Source organism: Peromyscus leucopus, chromosome 19 (genome assembly GCF_004664715.2).
Source record: "Peromyscus leucopus breed LL Stock chromosome 19, UCI_PerLeu_2.1, whole genome shotgun sequence".
Lineage (NCBI taxonomy): Eukaryota > Metazoa > Chordata > Mammalia > Rodentia > Cricetidae > Peromyscus > Peromyscus leucopus.
The window spans coordinates 52,821,277-52,847,702 of NC_051079.1; the positions used below are offsets into that span (position 1 = coordinate 52,821,277).

General features: G+C 42.5%; 1 protein-coding gene and 1 long non-coding RNA gene across 2 annotated transcripts in view; one reads left to right on the forward strand and one right to left on the reverse strand.

Moving 5' to 3' along the window:
- Positions 1 to 3,161, forward strand: part of LOC119086285 — a 44,100-nt gene extending 40,939 nt beyond the window's left edge. Inside the window, exon 2 of the long non-coding RNA XR_005089536.1 lies at positions 2,476 to 3,161. This is a non-coding gene — a long non-coding RNA (uncharacterized LOC119086285). The remainder of the gene's footprint in view (positions 1 to 2,475) is intronic.
- The window catches only part of Alpk2 (alpha kinase 2), a 159,550-nt gene extending 155,134 nt beyond the window's left edge, over positions 1 to 4,416 (reverse strand). Inside the window, 1 exon segment of the mRNA XM_037197175.1 lies at positions 3,804 to 4,416. The gene's annotated coding sequence lies outside the window, so the exon portion shown is untranslated.
- Positions 4,417 to 26,426: the final 22,010 nt, after the last annotated feature.

A 26,426-nucleotide genomic window follows, 5' to 3' on the forward strand; every position in this document is an offset into this window, starting at 1 on the left:
GGACTGCTCTCCCACACACAGCCAGACTGAGAACTGTTTGCCTGCAGAGTGCCTGGTGAGATTATCTCCTTCGGATTATTTTAAGCATTAACACAACGTGTCCATAAACTCAGCATCTCTGAGAGAGTAAATCCAGTGACCAAAAACCACACATGGGGGAAAAAAGTTTGTCTTTAGGAATTGCCAGCCAAAGAGTTGTTTCTCTTGTGGTGGCATCTGCATCCCAACATCAGCATCACATGAGACTATGGAAGAAACAAGGGTTTGTGGGACCTTCAGAACCAGAGGCTCTTGGGTAAAGTCCAACAAGTATTTAACATGCTGTCTGGATTCTAGTATGCTTGGAATTTGAAGAACAACTAGACTCAAGAACTCTTTAAGCTATGGATTGAGGCGCAGATGACCCTAGTCACCTAGAAGCAAGTTGAAGATCAAGGAGACCTATGTCTCTTGAGATGAAACCCTAGAAGCCATGGAGGATCTGGCTCTGGTGTGGTAAATGCATGGTGCCCAGGCTGAGCTATCTAGAGCTGAGGGTCCTGTTAGTCTGGCATTCAGGCTTTGACTCAATGCCCAGAGTGTCCTAGTCAGGTATGCATCTACAGAAACTCCAATAAGGGTTCTAGATTGTGTGTGTGTGTGTGTGTGTGTGTGTGTGCGTGTGTGTGTGTGTGCGTACATGTGTCCTGTGGTACTTGTGGGGGTTGCATGCGAATATGTGTGCAGGTCTTAAGACAACCGTAGTGGTTCCTCAGATGCCATCCACCTCATTTTTGATTTTTTGTTGTTGCTATGTTTTTATTTTGACATATTTGTGTGCAGGTGGTGGTGGGCATTTTTGCGCTACACCACGGATGTAGAGGTCAGCAGACAACCCGCAGGAATCAGTCCTCTCCTTCTACTATGGGGGTCCCAGGACTGAATTCGGGTTGCCTGTGGGTACCACTACCCAGTGAGCCTTCTTGGTAACACTCTGTGAGCTGCTTTCTATTTTAATGAATCGTCTTGCTGAGTGTATTTTGTTTGGTTTTTTTTTTGTTTGTTTGTTCGTTTTGTTTTGAAGACACTGTCTTTCATCAGTGTATAGCTCACCTAGCAGGCTAGGCTGATTGGTGAACCCCAGGGATCTGCCTGTCTGTACCTCCATCAACATTACAAGCACTCACCAGAATGCCTTTGGTTTTTGTTTGTTTGTTTTGGGATTTTTTTTTTTTTTTTTAATGTGGGTTCTGGGAATTGGGCTCTTTTTCTTATGTTTGGAAGGCGAGTACCTTACTGACTAATCTCTCTCCCCAGCCCTAATCATTCTTTAGTGTTCTTTGCCTTCTTTGAAGGTATTTATTCCTTCATTATTGCCAGACGGCAATAATGCTATGAGACGGTACCATTGCTTCCTCCCACGTTTCTTATATAATTCTACATTTCTAATTTTCCTTTTAGGCAGAATTAAGCCGAGAACCATGGGGTTGCTTGTGACCTTCCAGTAACTCAGGCAAAGAATTCATCAAGATATTCTTATCTGTCTGGGGGAAAACCCCGAGATGGTTCAAAAAGGAAGGGACAATACAGATGTCTGCTGTCACAGTTCTTTGGAAATATTCCATGAGCCCTAGGCAAGATGCTTGTCTCTCTATTCACGTGCCTCATCAGCTACTACAGACCTCATAGCGTGTGTGGTCTTTAGACCACAAACCACACTGCTTCCATGATGGCCTGTTCAGGTGTGGGGTCTATTCTACTCCACCAATTGTAAATCTCCTTAGAGAATTCCTATCTCTCCTTCCATGCTCTACCCGGCCTGTTTGATCAATGTGAGCATAAACTATAATCTGTGAGTTTAGGCTCCTGCCTTGCTTCACATAGTTTTCACAAAAACCACAGACATTGGCTTGTACGTGTAGATTTATGCTATTCCCAGTCCTATGATTCCCCTAACACTCAGACTTTAACATGGTACTAGTAGATATGGAAAAAGTGTTCTGAAATGATGCTGATAAATCTTTACTTATCCTTTAAGATAACAAGCATATCGTCATCTTCAGTAGAAAATGGGTTTTCTCTTATTTATCATCAATACATTCTAAGACAGATTCCTTTTAAAATTGTTGTTTTGACACATTGTTTTCAAGTGCAAAATTTTCCTCAAAGTATCTAATTTTTTTCATTGTGCCACTGTCAATAAGAAGTTTCATTGTTTTTTCTTCCTTCCTTCCTTCCTTCCTTCCTTCTTCTTCTTCCTTCCTTTCTTTCTTTCTTCCTTTCTCTCTCTCTCTCTCTTTCTCTCTATCTTTCTTTCTATTACTTTGTATAGTTACTATGGTCATATCCTGAGGTACTGCAGGAGAGACTTTTTAATGACAAAGGTAAAGAACATACTTTTGTTGAGAAACTATGGTGCCATGGATACTTTGAGTATTTGTGTTCATCCCATGCCCTCTCAATCCTGGTAAAATGGGTGCTCTCTTCACTCTACAGGTGAGAAGACTGGACCAGAGTTAGAGGTGGATTCCAAATTGAGCTTCAGATCCTGTCCTTCCTTCTGGAAGACTATTCTGCTTCCTCGGTGCCGTACAGATTAGGACACCCACAGGTGCATTCTCCTTGTGTATGCTAACATCTACACGTAAGGATGCACAGGGCTGTTCAAAATGAATACAGTCGGGATCTTGGATCTGATATGAATACAAACTCCGATCTACTAAAATTGTCCTCAAACTGTGATCCCATGTTTGGTAGATACTTCAAAAGGGCAATGTACTTTGAGACTTAAATGTATTTAGATCCCAGTTTCCAATATCTGGACCTGCTTGTTGGCCATCAGCATGTCTTAATGCAGGGTGTGTCAAGAGGTTGCTACAGAAGGTTGGTCACATCCTTGGTTTCACTTAGAGCACACAAGCTCTCCCTGTGTTCCCCTTAGCTGGCATGCTGGTATAATCAGACTCTGTGCCTTTAGAACGTGGTTCTGGGTTGACTGAGGAAGGTTACCTTCGCACAAGGAAGAAGCTGTGGAAAGGAGATAATCTGAGCAGAAGCAAGTGAAGTGCTGGACCTGCTTTTTAAACATCTATTTTTAAATGGTTGTCAGATGTCTGTAACTGACACCCTTAATTGGAAGTTCTGAAGTTTAAATGTATCCATTAAAATTTACTAAAATGTAACACGATGACGAATCCATTTTTTAAAAATGATTTCCCTTTTGGACTGACTTTTTAATCTCAAGGTTTTCTTTAATCTATTTAGTGGCAGTGAATGTCTATATAAATCATTTCTAAATACCCAGTGGCTTTCCAGAAACTGGATCTATTATTGCATGATACACTGCTGCCCACCTAGAAAGCTAACATTTTCTAATCATTCAGAGAACCTCATGCAAAAAGAATAATATTTGAACAAAATATTCAAACACCCAGGGCTAGTATCAACTAAATATTTGCCTTGATGCCTCACGTTTACAGTGGCTATGATCTTCATTTACAAATTGATCCTCTGGGCCATTTTTTATGTTTGTTGTTTCTAACCATTAAGACAGACATGATGTGAAAGGAATGATTTTAATCATTGGCAAACCAAAATAAACAAACATTTTAAAATGTCCCCAAGTTTCACAGAGGTCAGAGGGGCTTGACACAAGACCTTGAGCATGTGGCCCCATTAAAGCCCTATACACCCCAATGCCCCATCCAGCCTCGGTCTGTTTCAGAAGGAAACAACCTGCTTTGTTCTCTGTTGTAGAAAATGTCAATAGCGATATTTAAAGCACAGCCAAATCCTTTGTTAAAAACTAAAGTCTCCATACTTACTTTTTAATACTGTTTATCCGGGAGATGTTATTGGAGGGCTGGCTCGTTGTTGGGGGTCTCCTGGCTGTTTGTGAAGCACTGATTGAACGTCCTTATGTCCTTGTCCCCTGACAGGGACTCAGATTCAGGGTCCTGTCCACAAACAGATCAAAGTGCAGTTGGGTCTGTTTCAGAAAAACTCATGTCTTCCTAAGAGGCAAGAGTCCGTGTCCAAGCAAGTTCTGGAAGAAGAGCATGTTTTGCCTGCCCTTGAACGAACTAGGTCACTGCTGAGGCTAGAGAATATTTTTCAGCATCACTGTGATGAAACTTGAGGGCCGTTTTCTGCAGTAGGTGCGACACTTGTTGACACCGCTTGCCTGCCGGAGAGGCCCTGGCAAAGGACTTGATGAAACACAGCCCAGGGAGCTGAAATCCAGAGGAGCCCTCCTCACTGGCTGCTGCTGGAGAAGGACAGCTCTCTGCAAAGTCTATGCAGGACCTTGATTTAATTGCTCTCCTCTTAGGAAAGCAGTCACACCGAGGGAATTATAGGCATTTGAAGTCATGCTAGGAAAACCCCGGGGAGGGTGGGAGGGAGATGAAAATGCGACCTCCTACGTTGTTCCTTTAGAAATGGCACCGATCTTCCTCCGAAGTTCTCTGAACAGAATACACAAAGGGCAGGACCCACTCCCTCAGGAATTTGACGCCATTTTCAGTTGTAAAAAGAGTTTAAGGCCAGCCTAGGCTCTGTGAGACCTTATCTGAAACACAGTCAGGCACAGTAGCACACACCTTTAATCCCAGCACTTGGGAGGCAGAGATAAGCAGATCTCTGTGAGTTTGGTGCCAGCCTGGTCTTTATAATGAGTTCCAGGTCAGCCAGGGCTACATAGAGAGATCCTTTTTCGAAAGGAAGAGACACAGAGAGAGACAGAGACAGACAGAGAGACAGAGAAGGAGAGAGAAAGAAGGAAAGAAAGAAAGAAAGAGAGAGAGAGAGAGAGAAAGAAAGAAAGAAAGAAAGAAAGAAAGAAAGAAAGAAAAAAAAAAAAAAAAGAAAGAAAGAAAGAAAGAAAGAAAGAAAGAGAAAGGAAGGAAGAAAGAAAGAAAGAAAGAAAGAAAGAAAGAAAGAAAGAAAGAAAGAAAGAAAGAAAGAAAGAAAGAAAGAAAGAAAGAAAGAAAGAAAGAAAGAAAGAAAGAAAGAAACTAAGGATAAAAATCATGAGAAACCATGGAAAAATGCCACAGGTTCTAGTCCTTCAGTTTGTCAGCAATTATTCCTGTTTCAAAGTAGTTTTGATATGGGCGTTTCTTTGAATTTTGTTCAAGCCCAAGAAAGGACATGGAAAATCCAGAGGCGTCCTTTGGTAAGCCCCCTTGCCTCGCTACAAAAGTATTTTAAAGCTTGATACCTGGAAACGGACTAGCTAGAAGGAAACCTCTTGTGAGACAGACATGGCTAAAATTAGCACCTCTAAGTGGGTGACTTTGAAAGGGCCACGACTGAAACTTCACTCTGTGGTGAGCAGTGTGCTCCTCAAAAGCAAAGCCTCCGTGCACGTTACAGTGTGTGACTCGCTGTTCTGGGCAGAAGAGGTTCACGAGACAAAAAAAAAAGTCACTATCTGAATTTGTTAAATATCAAGACATCGCATGTACAGCTCGGGGGTTCAGCTCTTCAGTTTTATCTACACAGGAGAAGAAAGATATTGAAAGCCCCTTGCAAACACATCCATGAAATGGGACTGAACACAGACAGAACCAAATCCCTGTGACTGCAGATATTAGCTCTTTTCATGGGAACTGGAGGTCTTCTCAGCTTGAGGTCTGTCCCAGAGAAAGAGAGAAAACTTGAAAATAGGGGCAAAAAGGAGGTGTGACAATAAAGAATAAACCAATTACCGGGACTCCCTTGCTAGAAGGGAAAGACCAGTTCTTGCAGGTTGCCCTCCATGTACATGCGCATATACACACTAAATACACAAATCAACAAATGCACCCAAAATAATGTTAAGAATAAACAAATGTCACACACACAAAGCAGGAGAGGATAAAGCCAAAAGTGAACAAATGGCCCAGGACAGTAGAGCAATATGACATGGCTAGGAAAGAAGACATGCATAGAGTTCTTATGTGAGACAGTTGAAACTCGCTCTGGGGCTTCATTTATTTCGAGATCAATTTTTGAATTCCTACATCTGTCTCCTAGTAAAGTAAATGTAATAACATAGATATCTGGAAACCCACATTTACTGCAGCAGAATTCACAATGATCTGGTTATGGAATCAGCCTACATGCTCCCTCAACAGATGAACAGGTTAAAAAAAAAAAAAGCACAGCACCCATGCACAACAGACTGTTCAATCACCCATTCAAAAAAATAAAATGATGTTTACAGGAAAGTGAATGGAACTGGAGATCATTGTGCAAGATAAGCCAGTCTCAGGAAGACAAGTGTGATGGTTAATCATTGTCAGCTTGACTGGACTGAGAATTCACCGCTGAAAAACACCTCTGGCTGTGGGCGAGGGTATTTCCAGAACGTTTGTTTGGCTGAGGCTGGAAAACTAACCTGAGTGTGGGCAGTGCTGTTCTATGAACTGGGGTCCTGGGATAAAGGAACAGGAGGAGGCTAGCTAGCAGCACACTCGTCACCCTCTCTGCTCCTCACTGCAGATGCTATGTGACCTGTTGTACCTGCTCCCACGCCTTTCCTCACACCATCATGGGCTGTGTCCTCAACAACTGTAAGCCAAAACAAACCGTTCCTCAGTCAGGCTGCTTCTCTTCTGGTCTCTGATCACAGCCACTAGAAAAGTAGCCAACACACAGCAAGCTTCATGTATTTTCTATCACATGTGGAATTGAGGGTATTAGGTTTTTTTTTTTGTTGTTGTTGTTGTTATTTTATTTTGTTTTTTTTTTTGTTTTTTGTTTTTGTCAACTTGGTACCAGCTAGGGTCATCAAGGAAAAAAAGATCCTCCACTGAAAAAGCACCTCCATCTGATTGGCCTATAAGTATGTCTGTGAGGGGTGTCTTCTTGATTAACGATGGAGGTGGGGGGTGGGCAGCAGCCCACTCTGGGCAGTGCCACCACCAGTGAAGGTGGTCTTATGCACTATACAAAAGCAGGCTGATCAGGCATTGGGAGCAAACTGGTCAGCAGCCTTCCTGGTGGCCTCTGTTCCAGTTCCTGCCTCCCAGTCCCTGCCTTGAGTTCCTGCCCTGACTTCGTGATAGACTGTAAACTATAAGACGAAAGGAACCCTTTCCTCCCCAGACTGCTTTGGTCATGGTGCTCATCACCACGAGCTAGAACAGGTGGACAGGGACGTAGACTAGGGACAGTGAAGGACAGGAGAGGCAGAGAGACAAGGAAGAGAACAGAATGGGTGAGCAGGTCAACATACATAGACCTGTGTATGGAAATGAAGCCCATTGCTTTGTGAAATTTATACACTATTGAAACTAAAATGAATAAATGAAGCTGAAATATATATGTACATGTATATATGCATATGTATTAGATCTGACTACATTTGCTTTGTTAATCATCTCAGCAGCCCACAGACACTAGAAGTTTTGTTTTAATAACAGATTTTGAAGAGTGTGGATACACAACAATCAGAAACAGAAACCATGGAATTAAGCCCTCTTTGGCCAGGACATTTGCTCTGAATCTTCTGTTTAGTCGGAGGAAAGATAGAAGAACTAAGATTTTGAAGAGGAAAAGTAAGGCCTATACATTTTTATTACATTAAAAAGTACAAGTTTGTACTTGAAAATAAAAAGATCAAACATTTAGCGCCATCCCAAGAAAAGCAATATAGAATATAAGAAAATATGTTTAAATGATTTCTTTTTTCTGATGCTAAAGCTAATAGTTCTCAACCTGTGGATCATAACCCCTTTGGGGGTCTCATATCATATATCCTGCATATCAGATATTTACATTACAACTCATAACAGTAGCAAAATTACAGTTATGAAGTAGCAACAAAATCATTTTGTGATTGGGGGTCACCACAACATGAGGAACTGTATTAAAGGATCCCAGCATTAGGAAGGTTGAAAACCACTGCTTAGCCGGGCGGTGGTTGCACACGCCTTTAATCCCAGCACTTGGGAAACAGAGCCAGGCAGATCTCTGTGAGTTCAAGACCAGCCTGGTCTACAGAGTGAGATCCAGGACAGGCATCAAAGTTACACAGAGAAATCCTGTCTCAAAAAAAAAAAAAAAAAAAAAAAAAAAAAAAGGGAAAACCACTACTTAAGCAAGAGAAAAAACATTTTGTTTGCGGAGAGATTTCCCTTCTATTGAGTACAGTTAAAACTGTATTTTTCTATCAGATGATTTTACATCCCTCTTCCCAGAATCCCATTTAGTTTTTTTTCTTAGCTTCACAAATGAGTGGACGTCCTTGTGATGATAGCATCAGAGGTTTTGGGGTGGAGATCTAGTCGGTCCCTAACTGATCTGAATACTTAGAGCAAATTCATTGGGTTCTTAGCTGCTCTTGGCTCCCATAACTTGGGTTAGGACTGGTACGTGGGGAGGTTATCTGCTCGTGTTAGTCTTCCTGGCACGGCAGATCTGTGAAGACTGGTGTAGGATGGCAGGAGTGATGTCATACCCTCCCCTGCTGAACACATTCTTGGCTGAGGCTTGGTACCAGTCACATGTCTGGTCAGAGGTTCAGCCAGTGTCCCCAGGACAAGCTGCACTACTTAGGTGTCTCTTGCTTTGGGGAGCTATGAGTGTTTGAGAAGGGTCTCCTCACACACAGCATACACTCACAAAGACACATAAAAATAAAACCAAAAAAAAAAAAAAGAAAAGAAAAATCAAACAACAACAACAAAACACCTAAACAATATCAATAAAGCCAACCACAGCTATTAAGCTGGAAAAATCACTTGTGGAAATCACCTAGAGGCAAGCAACAATTGATTGAAAACCTTCTCAGCTTGGGGCAATAACAGTGAATCTCTACAATGTTCTGCTGGAATCTGTTCCCATTTCCTCCCCTTGCTTTGAAGTACAGAGGTTCCGTCATGGGCATTTTCACTGTCATGGGTGAAGGGGACTCATTAGAACTAGAGCAGAAGAAATGCTTGTGCTCAACACTGCCAGTGATGGTGTAGTCTTGGCAACAGGCGCATGGAGAGGGCGGTCGTCACTAGCTTGAGGAGGAGACTGCGGCGGAGGCTACAGACAGGTGCCGTGAACTTGCTCTAAGTTTTCAGATCAGAGGGGACCTAGTTGCCAGCACAGCTTTAGCATGAACAGGAGACTCAAGTCAGGACACAGCAGAAGTAAACCTCGGGGCAGGCTTGAAAACGGCAGAAACTTAACCACACTCCTCTCTGTTCTCACGAATCTATGGCCAGAACGTGGGAGACATAATGGCTGAAGGGCTGGGGCACAATCTCTGTCCAGTCATTAACTACTATCAAGTTTTCAGATATGGGGGTCATAGTCAGGAGTGAGTTTTAATGAGGAAACGATTTAATGAAGGTGCAGTGCAGTGGCCCACACCTGTTTTCCCAGCACATGAGAAGCTGAGGCAGGAGGATCACTAGAGTCCGAGTGTTTGACACCATCCCGGATAATATTAGTAAAATCTCATCTCAGAAAACAAAACAAAATTAGGACTGAAAATGAAGCCGAGGGAAAGAAGAGCTGGCACAGTGGTTAAGAACATTGAGGGCTCTCCCTGAGGACCTGGGTTTGATGGCCAGCATCCACATGGGGACCCACAACCATCTGTGACTCCATTTCCAGGGGACCTGGTACCCTTGTCCAGCCTTGATGGGCACCAGGCACACATGTGCCATATAGACATACATGCAGGCAAAGCACTCGTACACATAAAAAATAAAAATTAATAACCCCTCCCCCCCCAAAAAAAAAGATATAAAAGGGTTGGGGATTTAACTCAGTGGTGAGGACTTGCCTAGCCAGCTTAAGACCCTGGATCAGGTTCTTAGTGCAATAAATAAATAGCTAATACATAAATCCATGTCTACATACTTTGAGGAAGAACAATTTCAGAATTGACCCAGGCAAGCTACTAAACCAAACAAATTAATAAACCAAAGAACAGCAATAATCTTTGGGAATGAGGGGTAATTTGGAGTTACCAAAATATATTACCTAAAAGTTTAAATCTTCAATGAAAAAGTATGAGGTGTGCAAAGAAATAAGAAAGTAAATTCTTAGAAAAAAATTGGTTAATAGAAACCATTTTTCAATATTACCCTGCTACTAAAGTCAATGATATTACAGTAAAATAAAACTAAAGGCCTAAACCTTTAAGCAACAAGAATGAAAACTATCCTTAATAAAGCATTATAAAATTGAATCTAAAACCATGTAAGGACCATCCCCCACACATGACAGAGTAGAATGGGTCCTAGGAATGCAAGGAATGGTTTCACATCTGACAATTGATACAAGATACTGTTAATATAATAAAAGGCAAAACTACATCCTGAGCTTAACGGAGACAGATCAAGCGGAACAGCCATTGATGATAATAAACTCAAGAGCAGACACAGTTGCATATACCTGTCATCCCTATTTCTCTGCTCAGCGGGCTGAGGCAGAAAGATCACAGGTTTGAAGGCAGCCTGGGCAGTACTCATGTGAGCTGTGAGTCCAGTTTTGCTAACCCGGTGAACTCTGACCCTTGCTGACCACCCTCTTCTCCCAGAAGACTGTACCCTCTGCAAACACAGCACTTCTCTCTGTGTTTTATTGCCCTCTTTCTCAGAAGCTGCTCAGTTCTGGATTCCTGAAGGCAAAAAAAGAACTTAGTTCTAGAGTGGAAGCCCCACAAAGATGGCTGCATGGCATAGACTCCATCTATCTGTGCACTACGACACACTCCTCCAAATGTGGTTGCTTTGTTGGCGCTCAGCTTTGAGCCCATTTTCCCCTATCTAGATCCCATGCCAAGTGAGAGGCCCACAGCATTAGCTTCCTATCCTCTTTCCATATCCATCACTACCACACTGCCACAGCACCATGGAAGCTAAAGCTTCCCAGTAAACAGTCGCCCAGAGCAGTGGGCATATCTATTTCTTGTGCATGAATCATCTGGTGTTTAGGATAATGTTATCCTGGGGTCTCTATTTTTCTATGAGGAGACTCAAATAAAACTGAATTCTAGGAAAAATGTAGGCCCTTACATTCATTAGGATTCCCCATAAAATATGGAATGAATTGGGAATATATGCATTATGAGGAACAGACAGACCCATACTGTTATAGAGGCTGAGAAGATCCAGCCTTCTGTCTTCTGCAAGGTGGAGGCACAGGAAAGCCAGTGGTAGTTTCCTGAGTCTTGAAGGGAGTGACAGAGGTGTCCCCTTTAGGGATGAGCATTCAGTAGTCATTTGCTGTCAACATCTTGACCAGTTACGGTCACTGCTGGCCACTGGAAGAAGAAGCTTCTCTGACCAAGGTTGAGAGCAGCACTAATTTCTAATTACAATGTAAATGTATAATTATTTAAAAGGGAATCTGATGGGCACATCATATCCATTTAGCAAAACAATATCAGTGGCTTCCCAACCAGGGCCTGTGATTTCCCCAGCCACAGGCTTCTAACTCGGTTTATAGTACCAGACATGACCTCTCCTTCCTGTGGAGCAGGACTCAGATCCAATCAGAAATCAGCTGGTTATTTCCATAACAAACTCGCCACTGTGATACTCGTAGGCACAGATAGCCTGGCAGACCGACAGTAGAGCATGCAAGATCCATAGCTGAATAAGACTGTTGATAACTGTTCCTCCCAGCAGTTTGCATAGCATCCTCCATCACTGGGAGGGCTACCTAGCAGGAAGGAAGCTTCCACCCCAGCGCCAGCTTGATTTCTCTATGTCTGTCTAACGGAGTGTGCGGTATCTTCAGCAACAGGCTCTTACCATCCATTTCTGATGGGCAACCAATTACAGTGAAAATCGCCTGCCTTGTATTGGGAGCTTGAAGGACCTCCCTGACCAGTAACTTGGAGATAAATAGTCCATCCTTGGTGCCTTAGGGATACTATTGCTGTGATGAAACATCAAGACCAAAGCAACTTGGGGAGGAAAGGGTTTATTCAATGAATGTTTCCACATCATAGTTTATCATCAAAGGAAGTCAAGACAGGAATTCAAACAAGTCCAGAACCTGAAGGCAGGAACTGATGCAGAGGCTGTGGAGGGGTGCTGCTTTCTGGCTTGCTCCCCACGGTTTGTTCAGTCTGCTTTCTTATAGAATCCAGGACCGCCAGCCCAGGGATGGCACCACCCACAATGGGCTGAGCCCTCCTCATCAATCATTAATTAAGAAAATGCCCTACAGGTTTGCTTACAGCCCCATTTTTTTTTTTCAAGACAGGGTTTCTCTGTGTAGTCCTGTCTGTCCTGGAACTCACTGTGTAGACCAGGCTGGCCTCGAACTCACAGAGATTCATCTGCCTCTGCCTCCCGAGTGCTGGGATGAAAGGTGCGCACCACCACACCCAGCTTTAAAGCCCCATCTTATGGGAACATTTTCTACAGTGAAGTTCCCTCCTCCCTGATTAGTTTGTGTTGAGCCAACATAAAACTATCCAGCACACCTGGTACTTACTGTCCACCCAATGTTTTTCCAGGCTGCCTTAGGCTGGATGTGGTGGTACGTACGTGTCAGTCAATTCCTGCATTTTGGAGACTAAGGCAGGAGGATGGTGAATCTGTAGTTTGGGCTGTGTAGTAAGATTGCCTCAGCAATGAAAGAGAAGGAGAAGTTGGTGCTGCATTCATAGTCACTCTGGTGTTAGTAACCTAATGGCTCTGAGTTGGTGAATATATGCATTTGTGTTCGAGACAGGTTTCTCTGTGTAGCTTGCACTTTCCTGGAGCTCACTTGTACCAGGCTGCCTCGAACTCACAGAATCTGCTGCCTCTCCTCCCAGTCTATTAAGCGGCCCACCCCCCCTATAATATATGCATATTTTAAATGCCTAAAAATAAAGGATTTTTTTAATATAAAAAAGGGCAAATGTTTCCTTCAAAGTGTTAGTTTTGAGAAGTCATATTTTTTAGAGAAATTGGAACAATAGGAAGGCGCATTAAGACGATGCCCTCCTTAATATGGAAATGTTCTTTAATACGATTTAAACAATGGAAGAAGTCGCTTGCCCAGGAGTCCAATTCCTTAGGTTTGCTTATGTAACATTCTTTCAAACAGAAGCTTAATCTATTATTATGGCTTACACCACTGGTGAAAATAAAATTGGGGAAAAAAAATCTAGAAATGTAATTGCTATGTGAAACAGTAAATACATTTTCACTTTGATAGATGATATTGTTATATCATCTTTTGAAGAGTAATAACCAATTTATAGGTTGGGACATTACTCAGTGGTAAAGCACTTTTTTTTTTTAGCATACATAGGCCCTGGGTTTAATTCAAATTCTCCCTAATAATATGAGATGCTGCATTTGAAGTATTCTTGTCAAAACAGTGTCAATATTCTTATCTGTCAGTTTAATCGATGGCATTAGGATTATTGCATTTTTTCATTGCATTTCTGTTATTTAAAAAGAGAGCACATGTCTTTTCATATTTTCAAAAGCCATTTGAATGCCTTTGCCTGTAAATTGCCGATCCACGTTCTTTGCCCATCATCCTGACCAGCTTTCTGTTCACTTGTAAGAATGCCTTCTATATTAAGGATAGTACCCTTTGTCCTTTAAGTATTTGCAATTTATCAGTAGCGATTTTACCTTACTTGTAAAATTTCCCATGAAGAAAAGGTGTTATCATATATATATATGTTTTGTCTGTGTGAGGGTATCAGAAGCCCTGAAACTGGAGTGATAGGCAGATGGTGTGAGCTGCCACGTGGGTGCTGGGAACTGAACCTGTTCCCCGGCATATACAAGATGCAGGAACTGGACTGCTTTTACACACCATGCTCTGTGTCAAGGTAAATTGTACCTGTTCTAGTTTCATTCTGTTGTGATAAAACACTCTGACAGAAAGTGACTTGGGGGAGGAAAGGGTTTGTTCCAGCTTATACTGAGAGGTCAAAATTCATTCCTGAGGGAAGTCAAGGCACGAACTCACAGCAGGAACTCGAAGCAGAAACCATGGAGGAACGCTGTTTTCTGGCTTGCTGGCTGGCTCATACTCAGTTAGCTTTCTTATCCAGTCCAGCACCACCTGCCTAGGGATGGTGCCACCCACAGTAGGATGGGCCCTTCCACATCAATCATCAGTCAAGAAAATCTCTGCACAGATGTAGCCACTGGCCAATCTGATTTAAGTAGTTACTCCGTCTAGGTTTACACTCCCAGGTGACTGCAGGTTATTTCAAGTTGACAATAAGAACTAACTAGCACTGTATCTATGACTCTAAGCACCATGGTTTAAATGGCGCTGAGGTTTTGTGGTAGATGTTGTTTTGAAGACATTCTACTACATCATGTTTGGGGCCCTGAGTGCAGCTTGTGGTTAGTGAAGACAAACTGTGATACTTCAGATTTTTTTATTTTCTTTAGTTCCACAAAGAATCTAAACAGAATTACTATACAACACAACAATCCCCCCTGCTAGTTATATGCCCAAAAGAATTGAAAGAAAGGACTCAGGAAACTCAGGTCCTGGCACACCCTGATAATTGAAACATTATTCACAACTGCCAGCAAGAGGAAATAACTCAGATGTATATCACTTGATAAATGAATGCACAAAGTACAGCGCACACACACACACACACACACACACACACACACACACACACACACCACTATTCAGCCTTTAAAAAAAAAGTTTTGAGGCAGGTGTATTACAATGTGGCCCAGCCTGGTTTCAAATTCACAGCAATCCTTCTGCCTTAGCCTTCTGAATACTGGGATTATATATGTGTATGCAATCACAACTGGCTTCAAAAGATTTTTATTTTAAGACACAGTCTCAATATGTAGCCCTAAGCTGCCTGAAATACGAAATCCTCCTTCATCTACCTGCCTATCCTAGAGGCTTGTGCAGTCATGCCTGGCAAGAATAATATTCTGATACACCCTGTGACATGGCTGAACCTTTAAGGCATCATGCCTAGTGAATTCATCAGACACAAAGGACAAATCGAATGGCTTTAGTTATATAAACTACCTTGGGCATCAAATGCATAGAAACAGAAAAGAGAATGATCATTATTGAGGGGCAATGAGGAATTACAGATACACTTTCTATCTAGTATAATGAAAAACTTCTGGAGATTAATAGAGATAATGGTTGCCTCATATTGTAAACTTAATGCTACTAAACTACTCATTTCAAATGCGTGTGGTGAAGTACATTCTATATTATTTACATTTTACCACATATCTTCTGGATAAAGATGCCCTCCCTCACCACTGTAACAAACCATGTTCAGATGGCTGTGTTTATATTGTATATTAGCTCTCTGAGACCTAGGTATCACAAGGTAGGAAATACGTTCATGCAAAACAATGCAAAATATTTTAGGAAACACACTGAAGAGTGTGCATCCGGAAAGCCCCTCCCAAGAACTAACCACAATGGGAGGAAACATAGAGGGTAAAAACCCAACGTTTGCAGCCAAGGCTTAGAGTCTGTGCTATTGCATTGAGTACAGACTGACACAGCACAACCACAAATTCAGGAATGATGGGAGCATTTAAGTTTTTTGTTTTGTTTTGTTTTGTTTTTCTCGTTAGCCTGTGCTTTCTGTTCTAGGAACAGCCTTGTTCCCAAACAGCTTTGAAGCACTTGAATAAACAGAAGCCCCTTAAAACTACTTAAGTCACCAGAACTAGGCAGTCTGTGTTGAACTCAGAGGACAGCCAGGATGAAACCGAGTCACTGTTGGTTAAGCAGATCTGACCAGTGACGATGGACTAGAAGGCTGCAGAATACTCGATGCTATTTCCAAAAATAAATCTGTATTTTTTAAATTAAAAGGTTTTGTCCCAGAGGACAACCCAGTGGAATCTGCCATAAAATTTAGGGACATCTAAATGCACAAACAAATAATTCATGAAGTAAATTGTAAAGTGGTACCCAGGAAAAGGAAGGCATAATTTGATTAATATTGAATAAACTAAGGGATATAAATCACTTCTAGTGATAAAATTCTTTGGAAAATTTCTGCACAGAAAACCCATTTTCTCAACTTAAAGTCATCACAGCATCAAAGAGTGTACAAAAAAAAAATGGGTCTGGAGGGGTGGCTAAGGGGTTAAGAATACTTGCTGCTCTTTCAGAGGACCTAAATTTAGCTCCCAGCACCCACATCAGGCAGCTCACAAGCACCAGTTCCAGAGGCTCTGCTACCCTTTCCTGGCCTCTGCAGGTACCCCACACACTGACACATACCACACACCTAAGTAAGAATGTACAAAGATGCTGGCATTGGCTTGAGGCTAGGAAGTGAAAGTTCAGTCCAAAAGGAAATGCTTCCCTTGGGAGGAAAGTGATAATCATTGCTACATAAGAGTGTCAGTGCGGGAGCTTTTAAATTTACTATTTTCTCGACATCAATGCGCTTGGGTACATGCCGAGTTCAAGACGACAGAAGTAACAGGATGCTAAAATGGCATTGTAAGTTGGGTCCCCTGAAATAAGCATCAAATTCTAAATCACCGTCATCTGGGGCATTTTTATTCCTCATGTGTTCTCAGTTCCTGAAGACTATACAGATTTGTGCTCTTTATTCAGGCAATCTCTGGACTAATATTGACCAATAAAGGAGACTCTCAGCATCTCCACTATACACTGTCCCCAACTCCTTAGATTCCTGTTGTTAACCCTTAAAACTCAACCATGGCTGAATATGTAGTGCTCCTGTTTGGCATGGGTCTTGGATTATCCAGTTATTAAATGATGGTCAAGGGAAGGAGAGCAAGGATCAGCCCTGGTGTCCTCTTCTCAGTGACAGCTGCATCTTCATCTCCTCCTTGGTTCCCCTTCTGCTGAGACCCACCCAGGGCTGTTGCCCACAAAGGCATGTAAGAGCAGTCTCTTTACACTTTTGAAGACTGAGGGCTCCACCCTTCAAAGCTTTAAGGAGATAAATTTAGATGTGAAACAGGAAGTAATCTCTATGTGACGGAGAGGGATCATAAAGAAATTATTGCCCCCAAAATATTTTGAAGCTCTAGTGTGGGGGAACCATTCTCAGTCATTAGCATGGACCAGAATCCCCTGTGGGGGTTTGGAAGCTACACAATGTTGGGGGGGGGCATCTCCATTTTCTGATTCAGGATGTCTGTGCTGGAGCCTGAAATTTTGCATTTCTAAAAAGCTCCCCATGATGCTGACACTGCGGATGTAGGACCATCCTTTGAGAAGCACTGTAATAGAGGTTAAAGAAGAGAAAAGAGACTTCCCTAGGCTCCAAGGTCTTGTCCAAATGTAAATGGACTGGATGTTGGAGCAGGTCAGCTAAGGTGCTCCATGGGTGTGACCTGATTAGCACTGAACATGGAAGTCTGCACAGCCAATTTATTAGTTACTTTTTTGCGTTGCCATGACAAATACCTGAAAAGAACAACTTAGGAAGGAAGGAGGGAGGGAGGGAGGGAAGGAGGGAGGGAAGAGGAGGAAGAAAGGAAGAAAAGAAAGAAGGAGGGAGGGCTGAAGAGATGGCTCAGTAGTTAGGAGCACTGGCTGCTCTTCCAGAGGACCTGAGTTCAATTCCCAGCAACCACATGGTGGCTCACAACCATCTGTAATGAGATCTGGTGCCCTCTTCTGGCCTGCAGGGACACATGCAGACAGGGCACTGTATATATAAATAAATAAATCTTTAAAAAAAAAAAAAAAAAAAAAAAAAAAAAAAAAAGGAGGGAGGGGAGGAGGAGGAAGGAGAGAGAAAGGGAGGGAGGAAGGAAGGAAAGACTTATTTCGGCTCCTGATTTGAGGGGATACAATCCACTGTGGTGGAGAAAACACAGAAGCAGGAACCATTACCTTCCCTGGGAAGACAATGCACAAACATCCACTCACTATTGATAGAACACCAATGAAAGACCAAACTAATGATGTCCCCCACCTCTCGTTTGTTGAACCGATGAGTTTATTGGGCTTATATACAGGAGTACGGGTAAGGGATTGCTTATGAGTGATTCCCCACCCCCACCACCAAATAGCTACATCGTTACAAAACTCCAGCCTAGCACGGCTGATGACCTCCTACAATCTGCATAGGTAGAGTCTCTCCCATGCACCTCCTGTCTCTTGTATGCTGATTTTGAGCATACAACCACATGCAGCTGATGCAGAATTATATATAGCTGAGGGGTGGAGACATGAGTGAGTGAGTAGCTGTAGTTTCATGTTTGGGTCTAATGAGCCTCTCACCACACACATCCCCACCACCACCATGAGGGAATGTTCACAGGCCCCATATGCAAGGGCCTCTCACACATAAGTGCAGCTGTTTAGAATTCACCATGGCAAAGGCAATGTGAGGCCCAAAGGACAGCGCTCCTCAAGTGGGTCGTTTATGAATGATGGAAGATTATGTGGCTTATAGTTCTGGAGTCTGGAGAGTCTAGAATAGAGAAGCTGCTTCCTGAGTGCTGGGATTAAAGGTAACCCACCACACTCAGCCTTCCCGAATGATTCCTCTCTAGATTCCAGGATGAGCCCCACTATCCTGCAGGAAATGCATCCCTTCTTAGGCCTCATTACATGTAAGATAGAAAAATCAACCCAAGCCAACTAAAATCAGTCTATGGGGTTTAGGGGCTAGATATCAGTCACTTCTTAGGGTTTTTCAAGTGAATCTTGAGGATATAAATTAAATTTACCATTTTAATTTATGGGCATGGTTGCTTTGTTTTGGTTTTTGATGTCTTTATTTTAAATGCTAAAAACAATATTTTATGAGTATGGGTATCTTGCTTGCATGTAGGTCTGTGCACTACAGGCATGTCTGATGTCTCCAGAGGTGAGAAGGGGGTGTCGGATTTCCTGGATCTGGAGCTATAGATGGCATGAGCCGCCATGTGGGTGCTGAGAGCTGGACCCAGGTCCTCTGGAACAGCACCAGTGCTCTGAGCCACTCAGCCATCTTCCCAGCCTCACTTTTCGGTTGGTTGGTTTTGCTTGTTCATCTTGAGGTAGAGGCTCATAATGTAGCCCAGGCTGGCCTCAAATTCCCTGTGTATCTGAGGGCGACTCATAATGTGGGAGAACACAGGACACGGTGAAAATGCATGAACTCCTGACCTTGTTCCAGCACTTCTCAAATTCTAAGATTATAGGCGTGCGCTATAAAGCCTGGCTACATTGGAACCACTTTTAAGTGGCCAAGTTAGTGGTATGAAGTGCATTCACAAGCATGGCATAACCAGTATCCACTCTCACCCCACATGATCTCTCTCCATTAAACAACTAACTTCTACTTCCCTGGCTCCCCAGCCCCTGGAAGCCACCTCTCTTATTTTCTGTCTCTATGATGTATTCTATGAGCCTCATCTAATTCAGGCCACAGAATGTTTGTCTTTTTGCATCTGGATTATTCACTGCATAATGCTTTTCGAGTTCATCCGTGCTAAAACCGGTGTCAGTCCTCGTATATTTTTGGAGTTAGAGATTGCACTAGGGCCTTATACAAACTATGCATATACTCTTATCACTCAGCTACAACCCCAACTCCTGTAGCATAGATCAGAAATGTCATTCCCTTTTGATATTTGAGCAATATTCTATTGTATTTATGTACCACATCTAACATTTGAATTTTTACAGCATTTTTTTGCTATTATTAATGTTGCTGTGAACATTAGTACATAAACATTTGTGCTGTGAAATAATCCTTTTGTACACTGTTAATATGTATTACTTTCATTAGTTAATAAAGAAGCTGATTGGTCTATAGCAAGGCAGGATCAAGTTAGGTGGGACAATCAAACTGAGGAGACTGGGATGAAGAAGGGTGGAGTGAGAGTCGCTGATAGATGCAGAGAGAGCAAGATAGGCATGCCATACTGAGAAAAGGTAGTAAACCACATGGCAAAGCATAGATAACAAATATGAGTTAATTTAAATGTAAGAGCTATCTAGTAACAAGCCTGAGCTATTGGCCAAGCATTTGTAATTAATATTGAGTCTCCATGTCGATTATTTGGGAAGCAGCCATGGCACAGGAAAACTCCATCTACCATTTGAATCCTTGATTTAGATTCTTTGGAGTATATATGTACCAATAAAAATGGGTTGTATTAATTCCCCTTTGAGGTTCTACAGCACCATCATGTGATTCTTATCTGTAGCCCAGTGTGAGAAACACTAGCATGCCAGCACCCCTCTTAAGACCCAAGAGAGTACAGATTGGAAGTAGATAGAAATGAGTGTGTTCATTACTAAATGAATGTCTTTATTTGTTGCATTGCAATTGCTATCACCACAAATTTAAAAACCTGTTATATGGATCGATGAGAACTCTGTTGAAAATCCCAACACTATCTCATTTATTATTAGAAATAACTTCTCTGTTGTCATTCCTACCTGCCATTGAAATCTGTCTTCCATAGCAAATATCAGAGTTTCTAATGTTTTCCTTTGAAGATAATAAATCATACAGGATTTTTTCCCATCACGATGCCACTTATATCAGGTTGTCTAGTTTTACTTTTGTCATAACACCTATGCTCAAAGGTTTTTTAAATAAGAAGGATAAGATGGTAATATCATTGGGAGCACACATGTGTATGTCTTTTATTTCTTAAAGCATTGCTAACCTATCCTTTTGTATCAAGCCTGGAAAAACTGGCTTGAAAATTAACTGCAAGGATATTTCATGATGCTATAATACACTCTTCCTCCCCAGGGGTTTCTACTCTGAGACACCAAACATCTTTTTTAATGTTCTGTTGTCTTTTTGGAGATGGGACTGTGTGTAAGTCGTTTTTTCTTGTTGTTTTGACCAAATACCTGACAAGAAGTAACGACAGAAATGGACCAGGCTTTTTCTTTCGGGCCACCAACCAGCTCCCAAATCATGACACAGAGACTTAGTAGTTGTGAATGTTCAGCCTAGCTTGGACTCATTTCCGGCTAGCTCTTTTAACTTAAATTAACCTGTTTCTCTTTATCTACCTTTCACCTCGGGGCTTTTCGCTTCTCTTTCCTTCTGTGTATCTTACTTTCCCTGCTTCTCACATCTGGCTGGCACCTGCCTGGCTTCTGGCTCCAGGTGTGTCCCTGTCTTTCTCCCTCATTCTCTTCTCCTTCTTTCTCTCCCCTCTTTTTTTGCTCCTATTTATTCTCTCTGCCCTCCAGCTCTGACTACCCTTTCTCTACCTAGCTATTGACCATTCAACTCTTTATTAGACCAATCGGGTGCCTTAGGTAGGCAAGATGAAACAAATGCAACACATCCTTACATCATTAAATACATTATATCGTTAAACAAATCTAGCATAAACAAATGTAACACATATTTACATAATTAACCACATCCTTACATCATTAAACAAATCCAGCATAAACAAATGTAACACACCATTACACAGTTAAAGTGATATTCTGCAGCATAAACAAATGCAACACGCCTTTACATCATTAAATACATTACATCGTTAAACAAATGCAGCATAAACAAATGTAACACATCTTTGCACTGTTAAATACTCCACAACACAGAAGGGTTTATTTTGGTTCACAGTTTAAGAAGCCATATAGTCCATATAGTCCATCCTAATGGGAAAGGCACAGTGGAGGGAACATGAGGTGGCTGTTCATCATGCTCCATCTGCATCCACAGTCAGCAAGCAGAGAGATGAATAATGGTTTTTTTCCTGTTTATTCTGTGAAGTCTTCAGCCCTATATTCCTTAGTTAAATCTTTCTGGAAAGCTCTGGTACACTCCCCAAAGGTATGCTTCTACAGTGATTCTAAATCCAATCAAGCCGGCAGTGAAGATTCACAATCAAAACTGTGTCTTTGATTTTTCGACAGCTTCCACACAAGTGCCAATTGGGAGTCTGTGTATGGAGCCAGGGGAGGACAGTGAGAGATGAAAATAAACACAGAATCCCTGCAGAAGTTCTTCAGTTCTTCACTACGACACAGACCAATCTGTAATTACAACACAAATACTGAAACCAAAAGGAAGCAAGACAAAAGTCGATCTTGGGTCTAAGGAACAAGGACAGACACTTCAAGATTTGCCAAAATAACAACCTCTTCCTTTTTTCTTCATGCTTTACAATTAAAAAAAAAAGTGTCTGTGTCTGGGTGTGGTGGCATACATCTATAATCCTAGCACCTGGGGGTAGAAATGTAGAGGCTGCAACATTGAGTTCAAAGCCAGTCTTGGCAATACAATGAGGCTGTCTCGAAAGCAAGCATTAAAAGGCCCTGGAGTTTTGAGATCAGTTCCTAAGCATGGAAGAAAAGACAGTGCTTGGGGGCATCTATGGTTGTCAGCGAGAGTGGCGGGAAGAGCAGCGGCAGATACTGGATGGCTAGAGATGTGGCCGCAACTTCTAGTCTCGAGACAGAAACTTTCAACGTTGCATTTACTTATGCGCTCATTCTGTGAATGTGCATGTGGGCGTGCCAGGGTTCAGTCTCGGGAACACACGTTGTGAAGGAGGGAATCTGACCGCAGTACACACCCTGGCGCACACACACCTGGGTCCATCCATCCTTAGCAATACATAGACAAAATGTAAACAGAACTGATTTGTTTTGTTTCCTCCTGAACAAAACAAGTGTAAGTTAATACCTTGGGATTTTTCAATCATGATTCCTACAACCTGGCAACCCTGTGGCCAAATACCTTACAAGAAATAACATGAGAGGAAAGGTTAATTTGGTCTCATGGCTTATAAGGATACAGTGCATCATGAAAGAAAAGGCCTGGCAGATGAAAACCTACTTTCTGCACGTATGGCCCATCTCTTAAAGGTCCACAACCTTTCAAAACACCCTCAGTTGAAGGCCAAGTGATCAAACCCAGGAGTCTGTAGGGGACATTATTGGTGAAATTATTAAGGCCATTCCACGTAGTTAAAAGGAGATTTATTTAATGGTGTAACTTACAAATGAAGGGATAGGTAGGTTGAGGGTTCTGAGAAAGACGCAGCGTAGTCCGGGCGGTGTTCTCTGGAGAACTCTCCTCCATCCACCCCTAGCGTCTGGGCTCCCAGCAGCAAGAGAGTACGGCGCATCCCGATCTTGGGTCTTCAGGGCCCTCCCTTGGCCCCATCTTGTAGGTGTGATAGTTATCAAAGCCTCAGTGGGGGTTGGAGCTTCCAGACCAAAGCTGGAATGGCTACCCACCACAGGACATTTTAATTCCGATTCTAACATTCCACTCATGGCTCCCATAGGTTCATGTTATCTCAGTATGCAACATATTTTCAGTCCAACTTTGAAACTTCCTACAGTCAGGCTGGCAAGATGGCTCAGCAGATAAAGGTGTGAGCCAGCAAGCCGGACAGTGTGAGTTGTATCCCCAAGATACTTGTGGTGGAAGGAGAGAACAGATTCCTACAAGTTGTCTTCCAGCCTCTATACATGTCATTGCACACATATGCCTCCAACACCTGTAACACACACAAAAATAAATAAATGAAATGAAAAGAAATACTTTTTAAAAGGCTTATAGTTCCAATATTGTTCAAAAGTTAAAAAAAAATACCTTCTATCATGAAGGCACTCTAGCTACGAGCCCCAGAAAATCAAAACATCAACTTACCTAATTTCAACCTACTATGGCACAGATTAAACATTCCCATTCCAAAAGGGAGGGATGGAACTATAGTAAGAAAATACTAGACCAGAGCAAGACCAAAACCTAGCAGAGAAAACACAAACTCTACAGCTCCATGTCCATTACTCAAGGTTTGTGGTAACAATATCAGAACACCAATGGGTTTGGATGGCCCTGGTCCACCTGAGGCACATGTAGGCTAATCTCTGGGCAGCTCTACTTGGTGGGCAGCTTTCCTCCACAGACATCCCATTTTTCTGATATCTACAATGTCCTGAAGTCTCTATTGCAACTGAGGCTTCATACAGTGGCTCTCCAGTCCTTCTTCCAGGGAATCTGACCCTGCCACATATTGCCTTGATTCAGTGACTTTCAAGAACTTTGGTGCAAGGCATTATGACCCTGTGGTGCTTTGCATGAAAGTGGTCCCCACAGGCTCATATAGTTGCACACTTAGTCCCCAGCTGATGAGCTGTTTGGAAAGGATTAGGAGGTAGGGCCTTGTTGGAGGGGTGTGTCTCTTGGAATGGGCTTTGAGGTTTCAAAACCCCAGGCCAGGCCCAGTGTCTCTCTCTCTCTGCCTGCTGCCTGTAGATCAGGATGTAAAGCTCTTACTGCTGTTCCATCCAGCGCCTTGCCTGTCTCCTTCATGCCGTGATGATAATGTACTAACCCTCTGAAAATGTAAGCAAGACCCCAATTGAATGCTTCCTTTTCCATGAGTTGCCTTGGTCATGGTGTCTCTTCACAGCAATAGAACCGTAACTAAGAGACCCTGTAACTCTTGAGCATTGTCTACTTATTGTGATGGTTAGTTTTGTCAATTTGGTACATTCTAGAATCACCTGGGAAAGGAGTCTCAATGAGGGACTGTCTAGATTAGGCTGGCTTGTGGCATGTCTATGAAGGACTATCTTGATTACAGTAAACGAGGTGGGAAGGTGCACCCACTGTGGGTAGCACCATTCCCTAGGCAGAGGATTCTGAAACACATAACTAAGCTCAGCACTAGAGTGAATGCATCCAGTGTTCTCTGCTCCTGATTAGGGACAGGATATGACTAGCTCTCTTAAACTCCTGCCAACCTGACATCCTCCTTTACCCTAAAACTGTGAGCTTACTGCATACTAAGGCTTTGCTAGCCGGTGGCTCTAAGCTCTTTCCATATTCCTCCTGTGTTCTACTTCCAAACACATACAAACCATGTGGTCAGGGTTATCACAGCAACAGCTTTTACTTCCCAGTATCAATTTCCTGCATTCCTTACTTTTTTCTTTTTTGATTTTTTTCAAGACAGGTTTCTCTATGTAGCTTTGCGCCTTTCCTGGAACTTGCTTTGTAGACCAGGCTGGCTTCGAACTCACAGAGATCCGCCTGGTTCTGCCTCCCGAGTGCTGGGATTAAAGGCGTGGGCCACCACCGCCAGGCCCTTACTTTTTTCATACTGACCAAAAGCAACTTAAGGGGAGAATTTACTTTGACTCACTGTCTTGAGAGGGTGCAGTCCATCACGGTGGGAAACGCAAGGCATCTGAGGTAGCTGGGACTACAGCAGGAGCATAAGGCTGTTTATTCACATCACAGTGACTGAGCAGAAGTAGAGAGACTGGGACCAAAAGAGGGGCAAGGCTATAACCCTCAAGGGCCAGCCCATAGCAACCCACATTCTGGAGTCAGGGCTCAAATCCTTAAGCTTCCCTAATTTCCCAAATCATACCATCAGCTGGGATTAGGTGTTCAAACACATGAGCCTATGGGAGATATTTTACATTCAAGTCTAAAAACTACCAAGACTGGTTAAACATAAGTACTTTTTTCTTTTTTTGGTGACGGCGGCCTGAGGAGGCCAGGCTGGGCGAGCGGAGCAGCACTCACGCAGCAAGGAAGCAATGGCCGCAGCGGCAGCTCCGTTGAGAATTACGGGGCCTGAGGCTCACTCCCACAAACACCCCCCACCCACCCTGGGTTTATTCCAAGGAACCCATATAGTAGAAGGGAACCTGCTCTCAAAAGTTGTCTTCTGGCCTCTACATGGCCCCCACCACACACACACACACACACACACTAAATAAATGGATTTTTAATTAAAAGATTAGAAAAATTAAAATTAAAAATTAAAGTCATATTCCCACTTACAAATTTTCTCCTGTCATTAATATAATTGTTGATAGAGGAAAGAAGAAGCTAAGTTATTAAATTGTTCCCCAAATTAATGTGTCCATTTTGAAAATACTAATATAGACATATACCTCATAACATGGTGGCCAACAACTATGCTGATTAGCTGTTTTGTCAAGCAAGGATCATCTGAGAAGAGGGAATCTCAATTGAGAAAATGCTCTATCAGATTGTCTGCAGGCAAGTCTGGGGGACATATTTTTGATTGATGTAGACGAGGTGAGTTCACTGTGGGCAGTGCCATCTCTGGGCAGTTGTATTTAAAAAAAGCAATCTGAGCAAGCCATGGAGGCAAACCAGTAAGCCTCATTCCCTCTATGGTCTCTACATTGGTTCCTGCCCTGCTTGAGTTCCTGCCCTGACTTCCCTTAATGATGGTAAGATGAAAGAAACCTCCTCAAGTTGTTTTTGGTAGTGGTGTTGATCGTAGCAACAGAGATCAAACTGGAATAACAAGAGACTGCACCTGTTGTCCCATGAGACTGAGTTCACACAACAAAAAATCATCTCTTGATACACTGCTCAGAACGTACTCCCATCCTTAAGAAATGGATATGCTGGGCCTACTTTCCCCAATCACTATATTGATAGTACCATTATCTTCTGCCTTTTACAGGCACAGAAACTAAAGCTCAGATCGGTTCAAGAACTCACCTAAGGGGATATCAGTAATAAGTGGCAGCATCAAGATTTGAACTCACAGCTAACTTTAAAAGTCACA